Source organism: Canis lupus, chromosome X, assembly GCF_003254725.2.
Source record: "Canis lupus dingo isolate Sandy chromosome X, ASM325472v2, whole genome shotgun sequence".
In the NCBI taxonomy this organism is placed as follows: Eukaryota; Metazoa; Chordata; class Mammalia; order Carnivora; family Canidae; genus Canis; species Canis lupus.
The window spans coordinates 88,680,888-88,702,749 of NC_064281.1; the positions used below are offsets into that span (position 1 = coordinate 88,680,888).

General features: G+C 41.3%; 1 protein-coding gene across 9 annotated transcripts in view; it reads left to right on the top strand.

Annotated features, from left to right (window-relative positions):
- The first annotated feature begins 797 nt into the window (after nt 1-797).
- Nucleotides 798-21,862, top strand: part of PLS3 (plastin 3) — a 91,162-nt gene continuing 70,097 nt past the window's right edge. For 3 of the 9 annotated variants that reach the window (XM_035712373.2, XM_049107646.1, XM_025431347.3), the window contains exon 1: nt 799-953. The gene's annotated coding sequence lies outside the window, so the exon portion shown is untranslated. Of the gene's footprint in view, nt 954-1,476; nt 1,587-4,522; nt 4,604-21,862 lie in introns of those variants that run through there. The other 6 variants (XM_049107652.1, XM_035712368.2, XM_049107648.1 and 3 more) reach the window with 5 other exon arrangements.

Consider the following 21,862-nt stretch of genomic DNA (forward strand, 5'->3'; position numbering starts at 1 on the left):
TACGGAGGGAAACCTCCCAGTGTATTAATGGAAGAAGCCAGCTCTGACCTGGAGGCAATCTCATGGGCAAAGAAGAAAAGCTACTCTGGCAAACAGAAGAGGTACTCTGGGAAGTAGTAGCACGTCTGCAAGCTTTCTCTGGTGGAAAGAGATTGATGAGAATTGACATCCATTTCCAGTCGAACGAGTGGAAGGACGTTACTTCCACCATTCCGAACCACCGCGACCTCTCACCCCTTTCCGCATGGACAAACCTACCAGACAGGTGGTCTTGCTCCACGACTAATTCACTTGGCACGAAACCAGACTTGAGAGCCTTGTCCTGGTCCATATTCTGATCCCTGGACCCCGGAAGGGAAAAGGGAAGATCGCTAAGGTCTCACACCTGGGCTCATCCGCGCGGACGAAACTACGAGTAACGTCCCTCCTTGCGCCGGGCTTATCTTCGCCGTTCCAGGGGTGGGGGGAACGGTTCCCTCGGGCTTAAATAGGGGCTTGGTGACTCTCAATCTCCCATTCCCAACATTCCCATTTATCTCTTCCACTTTTTTTTTTATTTTAATTTTTACTTTTTTTGCATATGACTGAGCCAGGCACCGTGGGCTTCTAATGCCTTGGTAGCCGGGGAGAGGGAGCTGCGGCGCGAGGGACCACTCTCCGCTCCGGCCGCGGGGTTAGAGTCCCCATCCCGCCAGGGTGCCCATCCCGGGGAGCCTTCTCCCGGCTCCCCACCCAGTTGATGTGACAGGCTCGTGGCCCAATCCCCTTCCAGGTTCCCAGGCCGACTGTTAGCACCACCCGAGCCAATGGCGGCGGCCGAGGGGCGGAGGGGGCAGGCGGGGGGAGGGAGCGCTGCCTTTAGAGCCGCCGCCGCCAAGATTCCAAGAGGCAGAAGTTGTCTGAGCGCGTCGGTCGGAGGCTGCCGTGCCGGGGCCGGGACTCTGCGACTCCTCGTAAGTGCTCTGGGGGCACGCTGGGCCCGGCGGGAGCGGGCGCCCGGGGCGCGGGCAGGCGTGCGTCCAGGGGAGAGCATCTCCCGGAACTTGGGCTGGAACGTGCCCAGCGCGGGGGGACGCGGGGCGGAGAGGGGGCTGCGGACATTTCCGTCCTGGACCTTGGGCGCCGAAGCGGTCCTCGCACCCAGGATGGGTGGGAGTGACAGCGTTCCCACGACCGCCCGCCGCAAACACGTTTTCTGCTCTTAACGATCGGGGTGGTGGTGTTTCGCTAGTTGCTCCCAACTTGTTGCCTACCTGGGGCCGCGGTCCTTGACGCCCACCCTTGCCCTTCTCCCCGCCGTGGCGGCGGCCCCGAAGTGGGAACGGGGCGGCTAACTTCCCTTCGCCGTCCTCCCCCGGCCCCTGCCCCTGCCCCCCCGCCCGGGCCTCGGGAAATCCCGGAGCCCGCAGCCTGCGACGCCTCCGGCCCCCGCTCGCCCGCCCCGGGTGACCTCCGGGCTCAAGCCAGTTCCGGGTCCCCGAGCGGCTGCCTTGGCCCAGGGAAGGAGCCGGGTTCCGACTGCCGGCCGCCCGCTCGCTTCCCTGGCCACTGGCGAGAGCGCCGCTACCGCGCCGCGTCTCCTATGAGTAAGCACTTTTTTCTCTTCAGTAGCACAAGCTCCGCGGGCCGTGGGGGCCGAACCCCTCGGTCCTCCTCTCCCCGGACCCCGCGCCTCCCGTGCGCTCCTTGCCCGGCTCCTCCGGTTCTGCAGCCGCGAGCGCGCGCGGCCCGGGCGGCTGCAGCCGGGACCTCCCGCGGCTCCTGGGGAGGCTGAGCGTCGGGCGGAGCCCGAGGGGGGTGATCTCCCCTCCCCCGCCCCCCAGCTGCACTTGCCGCTGTTTACTTTCCTCCGCCGCAGCACTTAAGCGCGCTAATACGAGGCGGGGGGACGCTGAGCACCCCCGCCCTGGCTTCTCGCCAGTCCCAGAGCTGCAGCCGCTGCTACCGCTCTAGCGCGCGGGCGGCTCCAACCGCTCGGCTCCGGGACAGCGGCTGGTCCCAGGCGGGGGGCGGGGGGGGGGGAGTGGGGTCACTGCTGTCTGACACTTGCCCGACGCGGTGCTTCTTGCCGCTCCCCGGATCTGCACCCCACCCGCAGGGGCGCAGGCTGAGCCTAGAACTGTTGGCGAGCCTCGCCTTTTAGGATCCGACGGACGGGATGCTGGCGGGGGCGGGGGGATGGGGCCGAGCGCCTGGCTGGCCTCGACGTAGGTTGAAAACGTCAAGTGAAATGACAGACTCCTGAGAGAGAAGCACTTAGCGCCACTTTATTGATGTCACAATGTGTCTGGGAGCCTCAACTTGATCCTGGAGACGCGATTTACAGTGAATTCCAGCGAAGTGGCCGAAGTCCCACACTTGCTGATTGGCATCACGTGCCCCAAGTCTCTGATGCCCCTAGGGTAATGGTCACATGACTTCTTTTGCCTTGAAAACTGGAATGTAATGGCTGAAGCCCATTTTCCAAAAACTACCACGACAAAAAAGGAGAGGGGGAGTGTGAACTAGCCTCTACTCCAGGGAATTCTACTTGGATTTGGAGGAGGGGAACAGAAAGGGAATTTGGTGCTCCGATTTTATCCGAAGTAAAAACGGGAGCTGTTTTTAAAATAACTATTTGAAATATGTTTGTGCTGGGATATATATCTCCCCAGTGGCTCTCCTAAATTAAAAAAAATCTTACTAATTATTTGGTAGGGAAGCCGTCCATTAGTGCACACCCACTTCATCCCTAAATGATAGTTTTGAAGCCATATTCCGTAAGATAGTGTCACAAAAAATTAGGATTTACCCATATTCCTGGTTCTGGCCTATATTCTAATTGAACTGTTCTCTTTAATAGGCATCTACGTGAAGGTGGTGGTTCATTTCTTGACTAAAATTAACCACCAGTAATTTGTAGTTTGGAATTAATTGGATCAGAAATCAGCTACAAAAACAGTGGATTCTAAATCTGATAAATCGAGTTGGTTGGGTTTTTGCCTGTCAGTATCTAGATGGAATGATGAGAAGCCCCTGAAACAACTCGGGTGACGACCAGTACTCGCCCATGTGGCCCAAGTTAAGATTGCTGTTGGAAAAACGTGGCAGTTCTGATATTCAGATTATATTGTGCTGAGTATAGAAATGGGCAGGGCGGGGTGGGGGAGAGAAAAATGGGCAGAGGAGTCTCTGAGGTTAGGAGTTTAAAAACTTATTTACAAAAGTGGATCCAGTTGATACATATTCAGCCTTGAAACTAGGGCAGCTATAAATGAAAGTGGGAACATTTAAGAGATTTTTTGGCTTTGTAGGCATTAGCCAAAAAAAACCCTCTGTCTACTGCAGCAACCTCGGAATGACTGGAGCACTCCATTTTTGTGCTGTGCCTGGGTTTCTGAGCCTAAAAACTAGAACTACTTAAAGCAGGGCTAGCCTTGTGGCACAGATTTGCTCAAAGTGGGATTAAGCCACACCTGAGTCGTTGGAGTTAACTACACTGGTAGATAGACCCCCCTAGTGGAAGTGAGGTGATCATATATTTTAGATTGAACTCCTAATACGTATCTTAACCTCAAAGAGAGAATACAATTATCCAACCAGGTTAAAGTGATGGGGACATAAGCTCTTTTTAAAATATTAACACATCAAAATAGTATCATCGCTAGGCTCTCAGTCGACCAAGCATTTCATTTCATTGTCTTCAAATGTACACTCATTTAAAACCACTGACTCTGTTACTGACTTAATGTGGGGGGGGGGGTATCATTTAATGAACTCAGGTTTTTCTTAAGATTAGGAGGTTGTGAGTCTAATTCTTAATGTCTACTGTTAGATCTAGCAATTTATCAACCACTCTCTTTCCCCGGGGTGGGGAAGCCAAACAAATTATGCTCTGCCTTGACTTAGTGCAGACAGTCAGCGCTGAAGTTGAAGGGTCTCCAGTCTGATGCCATCATTTAGATTCCATAGCTAAAAACGTCTGGGCTTATGGCATTTGGGGTAGAAGGATTAATTATAACTGGTGAGTAATATTTTGGTTGAGATTACATCTCTTCTACAAATGGTTACATGCACATTAGACTTGACTATTTATACTGGCAGACTGTCAGTATCCAGGGCACTATCAGAAACCAACTGAAATTTTGCTCCTAGGCAAACCGCATGACTGTTACTAAAAAGAAGGGGGTAGCTTGGCCATGGTACTCGAGAACTAAAGTGATTCTTTTTGGTGAAACCGACAGGGGTGAAAAGGAAGAAAGTCCGCTTTCCATTGGCTTTAGGCATCATTTCTCCTTGCCTTTCCAAGAAATTTACTGATATGATATTTTTACCACATATGATAAATTCAGGAATCCGCTCTTCTGTTTCATGGAGCTCAGCCTAGGCAAAATGCGAACACTAAACTTTTTGCTGGTCAGTACAGATTCCAAAAGTAGCTGGTATAAAATTAAAAACCATCATCTATCAATATACAATTCAGGTATCTCTTTTTAAAATTGTTTCATATTTGCTCACGTGATCGTTTTTCTTTTGGTTGAAGGTAATCCAGGGAGGGAAAAATTTGATCTGTGAAACTAATAAAACACAGTTTGGATGAAAACAGATCGTGTTTTGAGTCTGTGTAAGTATTCTAGAAAGTGATCTGCCATATATATGTACATTCAGTGTGTTGGGAGGTTTCAAAAGCTTTTTGGATACATTACACTGTTGGAAGTTCTCAGACACCAATGGTCAGGACTAGCTGTTTTTTGTTATACAGCTTTGGTTACAGTTATGGCTTAGAAATACAAAAAACTGTCTAATCATGAAATGTCAGGCTCAGAAGGTCATAACTCTTGGGCCAACTTACTGTAGTTATGAAGGTAAGGCACTGTCAAAAAAATTCAGTATGTTTAATAATACCTAATTTGCCTTAATCTTGGCACTTGAAAAAAAAATCTTGGCACTTGAAAGACAAATGTCAGTATTTGATGTTTTAGGGATGAAAAAAAAATGCTTTTAAGTGAAAATTGAAATACTAAGGGAAAAATATATCTACCTTCAGAAGAGCTCAATTTTATACGTCTCAGCTACTGACTGACTCCTAGTTTGACCTGGGGAAAGTTACTTAAAATTACTATATTGAGGGGTGCATGGGTGGCTCAGTTGGTTAAGTGGCTGCCTTCAGCTCAGGTGGTGATCACAGAGTTCTGGGATCTCAAGCCCCTACCCCCGCCCCCCATGGGGCTCTCTGCTCAGTGGGGAGTCTGCTCCTCCCTCTCCCTCTGACCCTCCCTCCTAGCTGGTGTTCTATCTCAAATGAATAAATAATCTTTAAAATATTACTGTATTGATAATGCACATCGAGTACATTATATATCTTCTCATTTATACAATTGTGGGCATGGCTCAAGGTTTTGGGTTTGCCGGGGATTTTTCCCCCCCAAATAGTTGTAGTCTGGCTTATTTCAGTTTTATTAGTTGATTTTTCAAGTTTTAATGCCCCCATACAGAACCAAACTAACTACCTCGTTGGCACTTTGGTAGCTATTCAGGAAGATGGTCACCAGTGGCCCATTCTATGACTCGTGTTAGCTCTTTAAAATATAGAGGTACTGTTAACATCATTCTGAGCAAGGATTTTGGCACATTAAACCCTACTGATTTTGTATTACGAGAAAGCTTAATTTTTCTTACTGTTTGAGGAAAGGAGGTGGTGTCGTTTATTGGCAAAGGCAGTGAGCATGGAACCCAAGGGCTCTTAGTCCTCTACAGTTTGGACATAAAGGCCATTGTAGGTAAATCACACACATTCTCTGTGTTCATATTTGGATTTTACTTTATTAAAGCCATCTGTTTCCAATCTGTCACAGCCATGCTGAAAGGATAAGTGAGCTATGGATAAGTGAGCCTTGGCTCTTCAGCAGACAGGTGCTATATAAAATCAAAGTACTGTAGTAGTAGGTCACAGGCACACTAAAACTTTTAACAAGAGTCTACGGAAATGGTAGACTCCTCATCACTTCAGTCTCCGCCCCATTTTTGCTTGCCGGCAAATGTTCTCCGGCCATCCAGTTTTACGAGCATAGGAGAAATAGAGCCAGGCATAATCTAATGCAAAATAAGGAGAAACGGCAGATAACAAGAGAACCAAAACCTATATGTAATGCTGGAAGCAATTACTGTGATCGTTTTTTTTGTTTGCTTGGTTTTTTTTTCTTCTCCTTCTCAAGTAACTACTGAGCAGTATCGTAGTGTTTGTTGGTAATCTTACGGAATCCAATGGCTTATCCAACTTCATAGTTTTGTGACTGCCCATAATGGAGGGGCCCCAGCTGCTCCCGAAAAAGCCAATGCTTCTCCTTAAATTGCCCTTTAGAGGAGTACAGGTTTGCAAAAGCTTCTAATGGAGGAGATAATCTGTGGTATGTTCCTGGTAAGCCCTCATGAACACGGAAAGGGACGTTAATGTAGATCTGCATTCGAGAAGCCCGTTGGATAGCCGGCTGCTGAGGGGTCAGAGTTAATGCCCACCCTCAAAACCATTAACCTTGAATTAATTTTCAGTGTTTATTGTCATCTTGCCAATTACAAGACAGTGTTAACTCTGTCATTCTTTGAGCTACCATGCATTTTTATTTCGTCGGTTTTACTTCTGAATTCCAGTATGTTTAACATACAGTGTTACACTAGTTTTGGCTGTACAATATAGTGATCCAGCAGTTGCTCAGTGCTCATCACCATCAATGTACTTTTAACCCCCTTCACCTATTCCGCCCCCCCCACCAGGTTGTTGTCTATATTTAAGAGACTTCTTTTTCGTTTTTCTCTTTTTTCTTTGTTCACTTGTTTCTTAAATTTTCTTAAATTCCACACATGAGTGAAATCATAGGGTATTTGATATTATTTGTTCAAATATCATTGGTAAAGTGATAGTACTGAATTAAAATGAAATAAGCAGAAACCTCTGAGTTAAAGGGCTTTTGAAATAACCTGGTATCATGTGACTGGTTCTGAAGAGTGGATTCTTTTTGTTCATGGTGGTCAATTTCTTTTATAAAGTCTGATCTCTTGTTTCTACTATCTTTGGTTTAAAAGATTCAATAGCAAGTTATTTTTGTAAGCCATTTATTGAAAATCTAACTCAGATCTTTTAAGCTGCTTATATTATGTGTGTGTATAATAATTTGCATAGAATACATATTTTTCTCTACAATAAAATTTGTGAGGTCAGTGTAATAGCTTTGAATATTTATTATATGCTCTAATTACATAGTGTTGCACTCAGATTGACATTTCTGCTATTGACACTGAATAATACACTATCTTTCATAAACTAATGTAATTTGTAAGCTTTTTTCCTGTATTTAACTAGCTTGTTGTGTATTTCTGGTTTTGTCCTTTCTTATTCTTTTTTGATATTTTGGGGCTTGTATTTCAGGTCAGAGAGAATTAGCATTATAGACTGCATAGTGTTTTCTAGAAGTGATCACGATAGGAAATGCTACAATAGTCAATATGTATGATTTAGTTAATCTACTAGAAACCTATCTTAAGTAGTGAATACTTAAAATATTTTTAACCACTTTGGGTTAAAAAGTTCAAAGTAATCATAAAAATTTTAGAGGAAAATATAAAAGGATTTATAATGAAGAAAATAAAAATTACTCATAATTGTACCACCTGTTCATATTTTTAATCTATTTCCAGTATAGAAAGTTATATATTTTAAAAATTGGAATCATCCTGTATATATAGTTTGTATTCCATTCTTTTCACTTACTTACTATGTTTTCTTGTAATCAAGTATTTTTTTTTTAGAGATTTTTATTTATTTGAGAGAGGGAGAGCACAAGCAGGGGGAGGGGCAGAGGAGGGAGAGGGAGAGGGTCAAGCAAACTCTATGCTGAGTATGGAGCCAGAAGCTGGGCTGGATCACAGGATCCTGAGATCATGACCTGAGCTGAAGGCAGACACTTAATGGACTGAGCCACCCAGGCACCCGTGTAATCAAACATTTTTGAAAATTTTTAAAATTACTATGATATTCCATATAATGGGTATTTCATAACTTTCACTAATTCCAGGTTGTTGCAAGTTTATGGTGTTCCCATATTTTGTAGATAATGCTTCACTGAACATCCTTGAGCAAAAACCGTTTTGCAACTCTGATTATTTCCTTGAGATAAATATTGAGAGGAGAAATTGCAAAGATTTTTCTCTTTAAAGTCCTCTGCCAATCGCTGAAATTTAAACATTGGCTTAAGCAAAAAGAGGCCTTGATTTCAAACAGTGGTATTCCAACACAAAAAAAGGACTGTTCTTTATATAGTGTATGGTATTTGACTCTAAACTGAAGCTGATTTAGGTAAAGTATATGTCTTGGAAATATTTTGGTTTCCTCTGATCTACTTAACAGGTGCAAAGCAGGATAAAGGAGAATCGTGTGGGGCATACAATCATAGGAAGTCTATTTTTAAAACGGAACTGTTAATGGGGGAAGGGAGACAGGTTTGTTTTTAACTTGCCCTTAGATTTCAGGTTGCTATAAAACTCAGTTCAAGTATCCAGAGCTTATTTGTGACCATAAACCTTCAGTATCGTAAAGGAACTTTTATTTTTTTTATTTTCTTAAGATTTTATTTATTTATTCATGAGAGACCCAGAGAGAGAGGCAGAGACATAGGCAGAGGCTCCCCATGGGGTGCCTGATGCAAGCCGAAGGCAGATGCTCAACCACTGAGCCACCTGGGCATCCCTGTAAAGGAACTTGTAATCCTGGAGTTGGTTAAGTATATTTGTTGATAGGCTTTTCTCCGTCTCAGGCTGGCTGTCCCTTAAATTACCTTGAGATCACTCAATAAATTCGAAGTTTTGTATTTCATTCACATTGCTTAGATAACTCTGCAGAGATTTCAATAGTGGTGGAAACTGATGCTACTACTTAATTTGTTCTAGTATATGGTGACTCCCCAGATTACAAACACTTGATTTAAGAAATAATTCGTATATTTGAATGGGTCATTGTACACTGCATGTACCTCTCAAAACTTGTCCCGTGCTGTTTCACAGACCCTTCCCTAATGTTTTTCTCCTTCCCCCAGGTCGCCAGTCTCACTAGGGACCATATTGGTCTGGGTGTAGCAAGATGACCCAGAAGTGATAGAGAAAATTTGACTGACCTGGGGGTGCCTGGGTGGCTCAGTCAGTTGAGCATCCGACTCTTGGTCTCGGCTCAGGTCATGATTTCAGGGTCCTTAGATTTAGCCCCACGCCAGGCTCTGCCCTCAGTGGGGAGCCTGCGTGAGATTCTCTCCCCCCTCTCCTTCTACCCCTACCTCTACTCACACGTGAATGCTCTTTCTCTCTCTTTAATAAATCTTAAAAAAAAATTTTTGTCTGACCTGACAACTCATTCCTACCATCTCCATTATTTTTTCTTTTCAGAGAGATCATCTACAACTATACTTCATAGTCAGAATGGATGTTAGCATAAAATATGGGTTCCAAGGGCTTTGCTATTTTATGTCTCTGTGACATTAGAGAAGTTCTGTAACTGCTTCAAACCTCAGTTTCACCATCTGTAAAATGGGGCTAATACCCCTTGTTTTCAGTGTTGTCCGTAAAATGAAATGAGAACATTAACAATGAAGCTAGCCAGTAGTAGGTACTCAATAAATACTTCCCTTTTACAGGTGAATGTTTCCCCTTAGATGACCTTGTCAGATATCTTTATCCACCTGTTCATTTTCCTCTGATTCAGACACTTTTTCTTTAAGTATCACTATTCTAGATAAACCAGATAGTTTATTTTTTTCTGCTTTATTTAATGGTGTTGTGAAAATATTGCCTTCCATTGCTTTTTATTGTGGATAGGTAAGATTTTAACAATGTTCCAGGTTGAAAAAGATTCTTGACTTAGCTAGGAAACCTGCTTACCATTTAATTTATTCTTTTGTGACAATATTGCCACCTAACAGTTTAAAAAATTCGCCTTCAAAGGAAAATTGGAAATGTGACTCTATACATACATTACAGAAACCATTATTAAGCCCATTGTGGCTAACAAATACAGCTTAGGGGTGCCTGGGTTGCCCAGTTGGTTAAGCGTCTGCCTTTGGTTCAGAGGGTCTTGATCCCGGGGTCCTGGGATCAAGCCCCGCATGGGGCTGGGAGCCTGCTTCTCCCCCTCCTTCCTGCTTGTGCTCTGTCACTATCTCTGTCTCTCAAATAAAATCTTTTTAAAAAAATACAGCTTAGATCAGAGTGAAAGGTAATGATAGGTAATGTTGATGCTTGATGGGGAGGTGGGGAGGGAAAAAAGCTTCAGCGTCTTCAGTGCTTCTGCAGTAGGAGGAATAGAAATGTGAATGTTGGGAAGTTTACCTTTGTAAAAATAGGAGACAAGAAAATAGTGAAAACTTAGTGTTGGGGAATGCAGAGAGGCAAAGGGTTATAAACGAAATCAGCATCTTTCCAAGATGACATGTAGCCTTTGGAAAATGGGTGAATCCAAAACATGTTAATCTTAAATTTATGATGCCCCTTGTTTCCTCTAGTGGAAGTTTTCAAAAGCAAAAACCAGGAAATGATGAAGGACACTGACGCATTCAACAAATATTTTGAGCACTTTGTGGGTCTCCAGTTTAAAGCTACAGTTGGAATCATTTTTACATGTGACCATGAATAATTCAAATTTATATCTTATGATTAAAAAACAAATATAACCAAATTAGTTAGTGTATATAGATCACCAAAAAGTAATACTGACAGATTTACATGTTTAAAAATATAAGCCAGCCCACACATTTGGTGTCTGATCCTAAATCAAAGCGTTCCAGCATTTGTTGGCCCTCTGGGGGGAGGGGGGGGGAGAAAAAAAGAAAGAAAAGGCAAACTAGAATCTATTCATAGGTGCAAGCCAAAGATGGGAAACTTCCCTAACCAGAGATTTGTGTAAAGAGGAAGGGAAGGAGGATTTGTCAAGTCCCTCAAGATATCTAAGAATTACATAAAAGAAGGCCTCTAGGCCAGTTATTTGTTATTTTTCAAAGATGTTATTTATATATTTGACGAGAGAGAGAGAGCACGAGCAGAGGGGAGGGGTGGGGGGGGAGAAGCGGACTCCCTGCTGAGCAGAGAGCCTGATGTGGGGCTTGATCCCAGGACCCTGAGATCATGACCTAAGCCCAAGACACACGCTTAACCCACTGAGCCACCCAAGCGCCCCCTAGGCCATTTATAAATAGATGTAAACTCAGGAAAACTTTAAAATGTGCCCATAGTTCCCAAATATATATTGAGAATAGTATAAACTCCAGATGAAGTACTAGTTAACCAGGGATAGTAACATAGATGATGCCTTAATTACTGAGTTTGTGGGATGGTTTCATCATTCAACAACAACAAAAATATGTAACAAAGACTTTTAGATGCCATCACTGTAAAGGTGGGTAAGATACACCTGCAGCCTAGTAGAAGCAAAAAATACAAAATATTGGATTTCATGAAAGCTAAAAATATTCTTCCATGTAGAAAATGAACTTAAATATGGCCCTTTCTCTCAACATAAAATAATTTCTAAATTTAAACCTTGTGTGAACAAAGACATTCATTTATAACCCAATATAATCAAATCTAAACTAAGAACAAATCAAATTTAAACATTGTTATTTCTTTGCAATAATTATTGCATCCTAAAAAACAGTGCCCACTATGAGTTAATTTTACTTAAATAGAACATTGCTCAGCCTATAAATGAAGGTCAGCAGACAGCAGTGTCTTGGAATAAAATAGCCCTTTGGCAAGAAAATGAGCCACACCCCATTTAGTTTTTACAAAAATAAAATTCTTTCCAGCTTTACTAAATTGTAGATGTTGTGCACAGCATGGAGCTCTGCTGTCGTTGGAGCCACAGCTGTGGAAACAGCCATGTGTGCAGAAGCCCCGAGAAACATTGATAAGCCGTTAGTTGTACCTGCAGTTCTTGGGCTTTCTGTAGTACAGTATTCTGTTAAGTTTTATCTGACTCCAGAAGAGTAGTGAGTACCTACACCTTAATTTCCTTCCTTGAACTTCTTGATTGTCACAGACTTTACAATGAGCAGGAAAAGCCCGAATTCCAAATCTCATCATCATTTCATTTTGGTGGGAGAGCATCAGATGCTCTGTGGACTATGTCTGGGTGTACCATGGAAAGAACTGTGTTTCTAGAGAGAAAGGAAGAGGAACTCTGAGGGGAAGCCCCATTCTTCTAGTTCTTTCACTGTACCTAGCACAAGGCAGATCTCCATACATACATAACATTTAAAAGGACAAAAAAGATGGGATGCCTGGGTGGCTCAGCGGTTGAGCATCTGCCTTCAGCCCAGGGCGTGATCCCAGGGTCCTGGGATTGAGTCCCGCATCAGGCTCCTTGCAGGGAGCCTGCTTCTCCCTCTGCTCCGCTCTCTCTCATGAATAAATAAATCTTTTTTTAAAAAAACAAAAAAGAAATGGCTGTGAATGACCTTTACAGATGAAGATTAAATTTGAAAACCTAACCAGCATAATTTGTAACTTAGGAAACACACCAAATAAAATACATAATCGGGGATCCCTGGGTGGCGCAGCGGTTTAGCGCCTGCCTTTGGCCCAGGGCGCGATCCTGGAGACCCGGGATCGAGTCCCACGTCGGGCTCCTGGTGCATGGAGCCTGCTTCTTCCTCTGCCTGTGTCTCTGCCTCTCTCTCTCTCTCTCTCTGTGTGAATATCATAAATAAATAAATAAAATTAAAAAAAAAATAAAATACATAATCATGTGAACCTACAAGAAGACTAAGCCAATGGTTTCCTTGGTTTTCTTTCTCATTCAGTTGTTTTAAACAAATAGGAGTTAATGTTATGGCTGGCATTTGCATTGTGATAACTGCTTAATTTTTGACTCAAAGAAGAAAATGGGACATACTAATTTTTTATTTTATTTTATTTTTTACATTTTGAAGTGGTTTTATTGAGTAAAGTGTACAGCTTCAGCGGATTTTGGCATATTCAGAGATACGGATAATCATCACCATGGTCAATTCTTAAACATTTTCCTCCCCTCAGAAAGAAACTTCATGCTCTTGAGTTATTACTCTCCCCCGCCCTCTACGTCCCTAGCTTCCCCCTCCTTATTCTTCAGCAACCGCTAATCTACTTTCTGTCTCCATCAGTATCCACATTCTGACTTTCATACGAATGGAACATAGAGCCACATGGTCTTTTGTGACTGGCTTCTTTCACTTGGTATAGTGTTTTCAAGGTTTAGTCACACTGTAGCATGTACCAGTACTTCATTCCGTTTTATGGCTGAAAAATATTCCATTGTATGGATGTACCACCTTTTGTTTGTCCATGTATCCATTTGATAGACATTTGGGTTGTTTCCACTTTTTGGCTATTAGGAATAATGGACAATGCTGATATTAAATGACTAACCACAGGTCAGCTAATGATGTAGAAGTGGTACTGACAAGATGCCGTTTCACTTCTCACTACTCTATTACTGTAAATCTTTGCTTTGATTGACTCTCAGCAGTACTGATTTTTACGTCTCAAGGTAGCTGAATTTTGGTTTCCTAATGTTTAGTTGCGTATTATCACCTTGTTGCCAATTCCTTTTTCTTTAGTAATATTTTCACTCGAATAATTGAAAGCCTGTGCAAGTTGTATAATCACCTTTTCTAAAACTCACTGTAAAATAAATAAAACTCACTGTATAATAGATCTATACAGAATTTCTTGTTTATACACATTTATTGAACACCTATTAAGTATTGAGCACAGTGGTTTCAGCTGATCTAAAGCATTATTGAACACATCTAATATATTTCTTTAATTTATTTTTCAAATATGAAACATTCACAGAACAAAATTCGAAAGCTATAAAAGGACATAAAAGAAAATGAGCCTTCTGCTCCAGACCTGAACCTCCATTTCCCTTTCCAAGAGCTGACCATTAGAACCTAGTTCCTTGTGTATCCATCCAGAAATAATATTGAGTACACTTAACGCTTGATGTTTTCGGAAGAGCATGGTGTTCCACATTTGGAACTGATGTTAAGGTTGAGGAATTCTTTACTTTCTGCCTTAAATATGAGAATGAGAGATTATCAAAGAATGATTAAAAGAATCGCCTTTAGTTTCAGATCCGTTTTTCTTTCAAGCACCCTTGACCACCTCCAATTCACCTGCATGGTATCAGGTCAAAATAGCTAATGATACTAGAACTGACTTCTGCCATTGTGTTCTGGATTCAACCCATAGAGACGTTTCTAGACCCAGTCTCCTTAGTCTTTTTTTTTTTTTTTTAAACATTTTATTTATTCACAAGAGACACAGGCAGAGATACAGGCAGGCAGAAGGAGAAGCAGGCTCCCCAGGGGGAGCCTGATGCGGGGAGTCGATCCCAGGATCCCGGGATCACGACCTGAGCTGAAGGCAGACACTCAACCACTGAGCCATCCAGGCATCCCTTTTTTTTTTTTTTTTCTTTTAAGTAGGCTGCAGGCCCAACGTGGAGCCCAGTGTGGGGCTTGAACTCACAACCCTGAGATCAAGACCTGAGCTGAAATCAAGATTCAGACGTTTAAAAAAAAAAAAAAAAAAAAAAGAGTCAGACGTTTAATCAACTGAGCCATGTAGCCCCCCCCCCCCCAGTCTCCTTAGTCTTATGGATGGTGTATACCTAACATAAGGATAGCCCTCCCTGAGGGAGGAGGGTTGTAGTTCAGCTAAGAAAAGCTATAATTTCCGGGAAAGCCATTTAGAACTTGCTAGATAATTACTTAATTCATTTAACAGGCCTTTATTAATTATAAACAGTGTGCCAGGCACTGGTATCACCAAGAGAAATCAAACAATGGCACATTGTTTGAAGAGCTCAGAGTCTAATCTGGCCACTGATTTTTACAGATGAGGTGACAGGTTTAGTTGATTTTGACTTGCCCCAGCATCCAGTGGTCGAGGACAGGGATGGAATGTAGAATGTAGAGTTGCCTGTTACCTAATTCATCACATTTCTCACCATGAATTCAAACACCACATCCAGAATCCAACTTTGTTTACTAGGAAAGCCTCTTCCTCTCTGAATTAGCTTATACTAAAGGGCGTTTTCCTTCAAGTGTTAAGAAAATGGCAGATGCCAAGTCATTCAACTTGACAGGAACTGAGATACACTTCACCTATAACTTAAGCAGCTTGGTTTAACTCGGCCAGCGCTTTGTCACTAATGGAAATTCATTAGAAATGGCTTTACAGTGGTGGATTATTTTTCTAGGTCATACATTTAGTCCAGACTACTCTTACACTAACAAAACTGCAGTCCTGATTACTGATCTTAAGAGAGTTTCCTATATTGTGATGTATCCAAAAGATTTTGAAAACTCTAGTGTCAATATATTGGATATACATTATGAGATTGATCACTCTTGATTTCTTTTGAAGTGGTTTTTGTCACTCTCTGAGAGCTGGTATTTCCTCTTTGTCTTATTACACACACACACACACACACACACACACACACACAAACAATTCCATTTCATTCATTTATACAAATATTTACTGAGTGCCTTCTATAGGTCAGGGGATGTCCTAGGACACTGGCAATGATAACTTTGAATGAAACAAACAAAGGTTACCATCCTTATGAGGCTTACATCCTTCTAGGGAAAGATAGAAAATAAACGATAATATAGTGTATTTGTTGGTAGTGTGTTGTGAAGAAAATTGCAGCAGGATTAAAGATCCAGGGAGTGGTGATGGGCACTGAGGGGGGGCACTTGATGGGATAAGCACTGGGTGTTATGCTCTATGTTGGCAAATTGAACTCCAATTAAAAAAAAAAAAAAAAAAAAAGATCCAGGGAGTGGGAAGAGGGGCATTGCTATCTCCAAGTCAGGTGGTCACAGAGGCTTCACTGACAGGAAGATATGTGGGGCAGGACATGAAGGAGATCAAGGAAGGAGCCATGATCAGTTCCTGATCTGGGGCGAAGTGCCAGTTAACTAAATAATTCCAATAACGGGGGATCCCTGGGTGGCGCAGCGGTTTAGCACCTGCCTTTGGCCCAGGGCGTGATCCTGGAGACCCGGGATCGAATCCCACGTCGGGCTCCCGGTGCATGGAGCCTGCTTCTCCCTCTGCCTATGTCTCTGCCTCTCTCTCTCTCTCTCTCTCTGTGTGTGTGTGTATGTGTGACTATCATAAATAAATAAAAATTTTAAAAAACTAAAAAAAAATAATAATTCCAATAAAGGGTACCTAAATTATCATATACTGATGGGTTTCAGCCCTGAAATTCTCCTTTATTTCAGCTTCTTATTTTGGTATTGAACAGAAAAAGAAAGTATCTTTTACCCAGATCAGATACTCTAATAGAGTCATGAATTGACTGTCTATGGTAAAGCTGTTAATAGTTATGTCAATAATGTTTTGGAAAGATTAGTGGGAATAATGTTGAAAACGGAATATGGTATTATTGCAAGTAGATTTTATTCTCTTTTCCTTATCAATTTAATTATACTATATTCTGTGTTTGTCTGAATTCGATTTTTTAAAAATGTTTACTTTGCCATAATCATAGACTGTACCTGTAAGAAAGAACCTGGAGGGATGCCTGGATGGCTCAGTGGTTGAGCATCTGCCTTCCACCCAGGGCGTGATCCTGGAGGTCCCGGATCAAGTCCCACATTGGGCTCCCTGCAGGGAGCCTGCTTCTCCCTCTGCCGGTGTCTCTGCCTCTCTCTGTGTGTATCTCTCATGAATAAATAAATATAATCTTTAAAAAAAAAATGAAAGCACTTGGAAAGATCTTGTATACCCTTTACCCAGTTTCCCCCAATGGGAACCTCTTGTAAGACCATAGTGCAGAATCAAAGTGAAGTTCCATCAGTGCTAGAATCCCTTTTGTTAACCTTTTAGAACAACACATACCTCCTTACCCCTGCCCCTGTCTCTACCCCTGGAAACCATTCATCTGTTCTGCATTTCTATAATTTTGTCATTTCAAAAGTACTATATAAATGAAATCACAAGGGCACCTGGGTGGCGCAGTTGGTTGAGCAACTAGCTTGGTTTCGGCACAGGTCATGATCTCAGGGTTGTGAGATCGAGCCCTGCATCAGGCTCTGCTCAGTGTGGAGTCTGCTTGAGATTCTTTCTCCCTCTCCTTCTGCACCTCTTGCTTGTGCTCACTCTTAATCTCTCTCTCAAATTAATAAATCTTTTTAAAAAATTAATGAAATCACAGAATTTGTAAAATCTTGGGATTTTTTTTCACTCAGCATAAGTTTCTGGAGATTCACCCAAGCTGTCTATATCAACACTTCCTTTTTATTGCTGAGTAGTGTTCAGTGGTGTAGATGTACTACAGTTTTGTGAACCATTCACCCACTGGAGAACTTCTGAGCCATTTCTAGTTTTGGCTATTACAAATAAAGCTGCTGTAAACATGTGTGTACAGGTTTTTGTGTGAATGTTAAGTTTTTATTTCTTTAGGATTCGTGCCCAAAAAGTGCAATTTCTGAGTTGTAGGAGAGTTGCATATTTAGTTTTGTAAGACACTGCCAAAACATTTTTCCAGAGTGACTGTGCCATTTAATCTCCCACCAGCAGTGTATGAGTGGTACAGTTTTTCCACATCTCTGCCAGCATTTGGTGTTGTCACTTTTTTTTTTTTTTAAAGCCATTCTGATAGGTGTGTAGTGATTTCTCATTGTGGTTTTATTTTACATCTCCCAGTGGTTAATGATGTTGAACATCTTTTTATGTGCTTCTTTCCTATCCATGTATCCTCTTGGGTGTAATATCTGTTCATGTCTTTTGCCTATTTTTCTTAATGGGACTTTTTTAAATGTTGAGTTGTAAGAGGTCTTTTATATTCTAGATAGTAATCCTTTGTCCAATATGTGGTATACAGCTATTTTCTCTTAGTCTGTAACTTGTCTTTCCATCCTCTGAACCAAAGGCGTTCAGAGAACAAAGGTATTTATTTTGACGAAGCCAAATTTGTCACTATTTCTTTTTATGAATTGGCTTTTTGATGTCATGTCATGTCTAACACCCCTTCACTAAACATGGTTCTGAAAGAGTTTTTCTAAGTTGTTTTCTAAAGTTGTATGGTGTTATGTTTCACATTTAAGTCTGTGACCCATTTTGAGTTAATTTTTGTGTAAAAGTGTGAGGTTTAGATTGAAGTTCTTTTTTTTTTTTTTTTAATGGTTGTCCAATTGCCCCAGCACCACTACTTCACTGATGCACTTCTACACCCTTGTCACAAATTGGTTGAGTATACTCGTGTAGGTCTCCTTCTGGGTTCCTTGACCTGTTCCATTGTTCTGTGTCTGTTGCTCTGCCAACCCCACATTGTTTTGATTCCTGCAGCCACAAGATAGGATTTGACACCAGACAGACCCACTTTATTTTTCAATATATTTTACCTGTGGCAAGACCTGCTTGTTTCCACATAAGTTTTTAGACTAAGTTGGTCTGTGACTACATAAAACTATGCTAGGATATTGATAGAAATTGCATTAATGAATTAGAATTTTGAGATTGCATACGTAATGTTAAGTTAAAAATTGTAATTCCAATAAGGAAGGCAATTTAATTTTTTCTGTGGTCTCATGCTAGGTCTTACTTTCTACAGTGGTCCCAATTTTTATGATTTTAATTTTTTATCTTTTTTACAGATTTATTTATTCATTTAAGCAATCTCCACACCCAATGTGGGGTTCAAACTCACGACACTGAGATCAAGAGCCACATACTCCACGGACTGAGCTAGCCAGGCACCCCAACTGCTATGATTTTTAAATCATTGAAAGAATATTAGTTGGTCATTTCTTTCCAGACGTAACTTAGATGCCTTTTTTTGATTGCCAAAGTTAGAAGTTTCCTTTTTTTTCAAATGAATGTCACATTGATATATCTTGATTTAGATATATAACTTTCAGGTTCTAAATCATTGATCTAGTTTTCAGTTTAAAACTTTTTTGAAGGCTTACTTCCAGATTTTTTTTTTTTAAGATTTTTTAATTTATTCATGACAGACACAGAGAGGCAGAGACACAGGCAGAGGGAGAAGCAGGCTCCATGCAGAGAGCCAAATGTGGGACACCATCTCGGGTCTCCAGGATCACACCCCATGCTGAAGGCGGCACTAAACCCCTGGGCTACTGGGGCTGCCCTTCCAGAATTTTTAAACCCCCCCCCCCCACATTAGATTTTTGTGTACAAGTTTCCTAAACCTATCGTTCTACCTTAAGGAGATTATGGTTTACCTTTCCTGTTGTTTTAAACAAATGCGTTTCCTCAAATAGCAAAACAGAATATGCCACTAAAGCAATGGGATTTAGGGTATTGAAGTTTGGAATGTGCTTGTTATTCACAAATAGTAAACCAAGTTTTAAAACTTTTGGTCATTCTCATGTTTTGATTTTTGATTCTGCAAAATAAAATCTTAAAAATTACAAAAAGAACCTGGTAAACTTCTTAGTTTAAATAGGACACTTGGAAACTTATTCTTAGGTGTAAAAAAAAAAAAGAGGACTGTTAAATTGATTAGGGCTGAAGAAGAATGGAAGAGAAAATGTCACCTTGTTGCTTTTGGGTAAGGGAAAGTGAATGAGATCATGCTCTCATTTCTGTCTTGCTTTCTCAAGATAAAATTTTTCCACTCTTCTTTCTGCTTAATGAGGGTGGAGGCACCAAAAAACCTCTGGCTATCTTTCCTATCCTGTTTATATTCTAGATTGGCTTTTATTGCTTTAACAGAATGTATCACTGGTGGCCTATAACATTATGTATGTGGTATTAAGTAGTTAGGCTTAGACAGGAACTTGAAAATCACAGTCCAAGGATACTACCTTGATAAGTACAGTTAGCAGAATTTCCCAATAATGAAAACTTCCCTAAGTTAGAGCCTATGGCTCAGTTTTAGTATAATCATCATAGTGAAATTTACTACCACTGATTTCACCCATTGTTTCTCCCCCCGCCTCACCTATAACTAACTTTGTTTAGGTAATGGTCAAGCTACCCCATAATCTTCCCTATAATTGGGGAAAAAAGTGTAATTTAAGGAAGAATGCAATAAAATAGTGCTTATCATAAACAGATATTCCAATTTCTTATTTTCACATGTAGGTTATCTGCATTTGTTTTTATTTATTTGGTCTAATGAGAGACTTAAAAGTACCTTCTTTAAAGCAGTGAATTCTCAGAATCATTAAGCCTATGACAGTCTACCCCATCAAAAGAACACTGCTAATGGCTTTAGCCAACCTCTAAGGTAACATAGTACCAGGGAGAGGGATAAACTCAGAGAAGGAGGAAGTTACTCTGGTGTGGGTGACTTTTTGCTAACAATACGATTTTTAGCAAGTGAAAGCCACACAAGCTATTTGCTTTGTGGCAGAATTATAATGAGACTTTTTAGTTTAACCAGGTAACAGATTGCCAAATAAAATACTGAGCAAGCAACACTGGTCAGTTAGAATTCAGGCTCTAAAAACCGGAGCCAGTGTAGTGTAATGTTTACAGATTCAACTTCATTTTCAAAGAAATAAAATTGGGGCATCTCAGCAAAACTATAATTAATAACATTTATGGGGCATCTCCCACATGTTTGAGCAGTATGGGCAGATAACACTTTATGAGCCCACAGTATTTTTGCACCCAATCTTAAGGATAACCCTACATTGTGTTCAGGATTCTGTATTGGGCTAAATTTAACAAATGACCATTATGTGTGGAAAATAGCAACCATTGTTGTTGAACTAAACTCTCTCTGGAGGGCAGCCTTTGTGGCTCAGCGGTTTAGCGCTACCTTCAGCCCAGGGCCTGATCCTGGGGGACCGGGGATCGAGTCCCACGTCCCGCTCCCTGCATTGAGCTTGTTTCTCCCTCTGCCTGTGTCTCTGCCTCCCTCTCTCTTTCTCTCTCCTCTCTCTCTCTCTCTCTGTGTGTCTCTCATGAATAAATAAATAAAATCTTAAAAAAACAGCTCTGAAGATCAAAAAATCTTTTAATTAAGCTACTAAAAATTAATGACAACATAACCAAAGAAATTAATCATAAAAGAATGGATAGAAGCAGAAAACCTCGTGCAATTGTTGAATGATACCTAGTAAAGGAACTCTAAGCTGGGGGCTGTTTACTTATCTAAAAAGTTCCAAAGGTATATATATACAGAAAAATTTTTAAGCTTAGACCTTCAAGCTGGCTGTTCATGACAAACTCCCAGTGAACCGAAAGTAATTTGTGTTGTATTTCGAAAATGTATATATGTGCTTGCAAGAATTACATGGGAGAATTAGATTTACCTAGAGTACCTGGTGGTTCTTATAGGAAATATTGGCAGTCTTAAAGACGTTTTGTTAGACAATGAGGCAACAATTTTTTTTTCTCTGGGAATGTGTCTCCACAGTAATAGCAGAAGTCAGAAATTATTTCACATGCAAATATATCTGAACCTCTTCATGAATGCATTTAACACTTTGAAGTGATGGCAACATCTGGTAACAAGTAGAAACCAGCGTCTTATAAACTAGAGGTTCATGTTACCACTTCATCTGAATTAGTCATTTAAAGGGGTTTTATATGTCTTCCTAAGAACTGACAAGGTTAATCTTGTTCTAGGGCAGGCAGGCAGGAAATGCTAAAGCCGCTCTTTCTTTTGAAGATTTCAGTATTCCTTGTGAGGTCGAAATGTACTCGTTTTAAAGTTTAGAGAACTAGAAGCAGTGGTATCTTGACAGCTAAGTGAGATTTTTCTTTCTCTCTTTGTGTGGTAAATTTGAGGGAAAAAATAAAATTCAGAGTTCTTTATACTTTCCATTTTACTTCTTTTCTCTGAAGTGCCTTGATTTTCTCAAAGTGG